The sequence below is a fragment of the Atractosteus spatula genome, chromosome 13, assembly GCF_055471065.1.
Source record: "Atractosteus spatula isolate fAtrSpa1 chromosome 13, fAtrSpa1.hap1, whole genome shotgun sequence".
In the NCBI taxonomy this organism is placed as follows: domain Eukaryota; kingdom Metazoa; phylum Chordata; class Actinopteri; order Semionotiformes; family Lepisosteidae; genus Atractosteus; species Atractosteus spatula.
The window spans coordinates 10,217,938-10,222,253 of record NC_142718.1 but is presented as its reverse complement, the minus strand read 5'-3'; positions in this window follow the sequence as shown (position 1 = coordinate 10,222,253).

Below are 4,316 nucleotides of genomic sequence, written 5' to 3'. Positions count from 1 at the left end.
GATCTGTCGAATTTTGTTTTCACTTTGACATTATTGAATGTGTCGATCAATGGCAAAAAATCCCAATTAAATATAATGTAATTCCATAATTGAAACTGTCATGCTCAGGCCAGGATTGATTTGCATCCTGCAGTTGCATCATCCAGTAAGCGCTGGATAATAGTTTCAGGTGTGTTAAAGATGTGGGGTCTCTTTCTTAAATAGAATAGAGCATTGAAGGAGAATAGAGCATTGTGGGAATTGAGTTCTAAGTTAGTTTAAAATTTTCTGTTCATTGAGCATTAGAAAAACAGATGAGAAGTGAATGAATGGACATGATTGCCAAAAGTCTTGTTTAAACAAGAATAAATGCCATATGCTTCAGTCTATTTTTAGCTGGTTTTACACTCATTTGTGGCAGATTTAAAGAAGTGGGTATCACTCAGAACTTTGCACCTCGCTCTGGCCGAGGAGCTTACAGGGATTCAACAGAACCTCCCAACTATAGCCTGGAAGCATGAGGAAAGGTAACAGGTGGAATCACTAGTAGGTGGCACAAGGGTGGTGTGTGCTGCACAAGGAAGTCAGTCCTTCCAAATAAGCTGGCAGGTGGGCTCAGAGTGATTTGCATCAGTGTGGCCCTGTTTCCTAAGTCATAAATAGGTCTGCAGGAAATCAGCACCAGAGGGTTCTAAGATAGATAGATACTTTATTGATCCCGTGAGGGAAATTGCAGTGCAACAGCAGCTTAACACACACAACACAGCCACAGTGTAACGAATTATATAATAATAGTACAATACATACAATACAATACAAGAGTTACTCACAGTCCGGACACACAAGAACAAACTAGAACAGAACAGTACACAGAAAATCGTATCACACTCATATCACACATATGAATATAAATATAGATGTAACTATAGATATAAATATAAATGTATTGCACAGGTCCCTGGCATATATTGCACAAAAAGTGGTTGTAAACGGGAAAAAGAAAAAGAAAAAGAAAGAGAACAGATGTAGCAGTAGATGTGTAGATGCGTTTAGTCCAGAAACAGGTCACTGTCGATGTTGCCTCTGCCAAGACGCAAGGTGGATGTGTTGTACAGGTGATGAATCAAGGTGATGAATCAAGTCTCCTGGAGGGCCAAGATCAGATCAGGAGTGCGTTCAAGAAAGTAAAGCAAATTTTCACTGTCCAGTACATTTGTATATAGTAATGTTTAATAAGACTCTGGATCTGTCTGTCACTTCACTCTTAAGTGTAGGAGTAACTCTCTTCATTTGTTCCCAGATATACTATACTTGGGCACCCAGCGGTTATCAGTGTGTAGTAGGACCAAGTCCGCCACAAATATTAGTTTTGGGGTGGAGGATACAAGTTAAGGGACATTTGGTTTATTTCTCCTTGTTCTGAACCTTTACTATAATCAATAAATTCTGCCTTTGTGTTGTTTTTCCATTCTTTGAATATTGTTCAATTAGGGCCTCTTACTCTACTTCCTCTCTACTCTCTCTTGCTTTCTTTCTTTAAGTAACAAGAAATTAGTGACTGCCCAAGCATCCAAACATAGGCAAACAGCACAAAGTGAGTGAGCAATACTCAGTTTGGGAAGAGAACAAAAAAGCAATGTTTCTTTTACCCAAACAAAAAATAAGACAGGAGACAGCCCCAAGGCTATTAGACCTGTAGGACAAACAAAAGAAGACAAGATACAAATTGAACCTGTTGGAGAACTTTTTGATTGTTGTATTTTTCTCAAAGTAATTAAACTAGAACAGTCCTTAAATATTTTTCTGTCATCTATTACGCTTCATGTGTTCCAAAATCACGCACATCTTCCTACCTCCCTATTTGCTAAAGATAACTTATTTTAATACAATTGGTTACTTAGGTTTGTAGCACACATTCCTATATAATGGTACAGAAATACATACAGTAGTAGCCCTTGTGTCCAGCATTCTCCCAATCCAGTTCAAACCAATTCTAAATGTCCACCTTATTAAATATTGCATCTTCTACAGGAAAAGTGTGTACAAAGTTCACAGTGACCCTCTCAACAAACCCAGGCCTGGATAATAAATGGTAGTGGTTAAAGGAGCTTTCAGGTTTGATTTTTTCTGCCCCTGAGAGACTCAAAAAAGTGTATCAATCTTTGAAAAGAGTGCAGGCTAGTCTCCTAGTGTGAACACATACACATTAACTAGATAGATAGATATCTTTAAAGGCAAAGCATTCAATTTTATGGGGTGTTTAAGAGCATGCAGTTGGTACAAATTATAGTAATCTTTTTTGCCATTTCACAATGCTGAGCAGAGCTGTGGTCCTTCCACTCTTGGCATTATGAAATGGCAATAGCTAATTAAAATCAATTGTCATAATACAGTAGATAGGTAGATATTGGAATATTGTTTTGCAGTTTTTGCAAGTCACCATATATAGAGAGATATATAGAGAATATCTATATATACTGTATAAAGATAGATAAATCTTGCTCCTTCTCAGTCTATTAGAGGCATTAATATAAAGGCAATCCTCTTGCCCGGTGGGTGGCAATATCAAATTCGGTGAATTAATTTGAAATTATTTTTACACTTTTACACTTAAAATAATAATGAAAACAGATTTGCACAAGTAAAATTTTAATTATATATGCATAACATCTTTACTTGGAATGATAATTTTAAAATGTACAAATCTTTAAGTTGTAATAAATAGTGCATGGAGGGTAAACCTATATTTTCATTTATTTTTCTTCAAATATTCTCAGTAGGCAAATCACAGAGATACAGAAATGCATCAAGTGCTTGTTTCAAAGGGCAGATAAATTGCCTTTCTACCAAAATACATTTCTCTTTCATTGATTTGAAAGTTGTGAAATAATTAAAAACGCTATTGGGTTCTACTCACAAATTACAAATGAATTTATAGCTAAGACATCTCTAATGAAACTTTCAAATGCCTTTAATAATATTATAATGTTACCTAATGACTGCTGTGGGTACCCACAAGCTCACTAGATTGACATTTTATCTTAGTCAATACAGGCTTTATTAAAATCAATCCATTCTATTATGCATGAGGTTCTTCATTAGGCTGCTGTTGGCTCCAAGAAAGAAATAACAAGAGAATTTGATTTACCACTTCACTATAAAGACTCTCTTTTCATAATGGCCAATTTATAGTCACCAGACCAATAAATCACTCTTCTTTTAGTGTTTTCTTTCTCCTACACATTGATTGCATTTAAAGCTAATGTGGATAATGGTATATCAGATTCCTAAATCAGATGTAACAAATATAATTGGCTCTGCAAAAACATTATATCTGCTATTTGAACCAGCCTGCAAATCAAAGAAGCACAAGTAATCACAAGCAATTTTAAAATATGAAAGAGGACTTTCACTCATATAACAGATTCAACAAAAATAGCTTAATAAAAATGTTAAAAGATCAGTCCATTTTATGTTGCAATCCAAGTTACCTGACATTAACCATTTTACCCAAGTTATTTTGGTTTCATTAATGCCTTGATGTAAGACTTTCATCTGTGGTGCAAAGATATGAGCTATTTTCTCTATTTTGTTGCATGACAGGCTCCTGATGTTGTTCTCTCTTTTTGTAACAGTGATAACACTAACCCCTTCTAGTATCACAGATCTCTCCCTAAATTTAATCTTTTTCTATCAAGATTTTATCCTTAAATTCTTGAAGGCTTTCCTTCCTTCATTTTATTCAGGGATGCTCTCTCTCCCAACTATTTTTCCTCCTAAGTTCAGGATATCTCTTCTGTCTGTCAGGGTTTCTTTTTCATGTTCTGGCTAGTCATTATCCGGCACCTATTATTTTTCATGGAGTGATCCCTAACCAATCTGTGATCTTTATATTCAGTCATGCTATCTATTCTATTACTCTTGATCCCTCTTAACTATTCCTTTCTCCATCATGTACAATTCCCATTACTCTGTATCCTAGTTATGGTCTGGCGGGGGGAAATCACCTCTTTTTTTCTGGACAACTCCTCTCCAGGGATACTTATCAAAACATTCTCACTATCCCTGTGGTGTTCTCCATATGCTTTGTGAATATTTATAATATTTGGTGGGATAGGTTAACCAAGTTAACCAAGGAGTAGCCCTTAGGTGAGGATGGGGTGGAAGAGGGATGCTTGAGCTACGTTCCATAATGATTTTGATTAGGAGCAGCTATGTGAAATTGACTTGTCATTGTCCTTTAGCTCACAGATCTTGTTAACCAACCCAACCACAGCTCTTTGGGAGAACACTCCTAGAAGCAAAGACCTTCCATGGCTGCACCAGTTGCTATAATT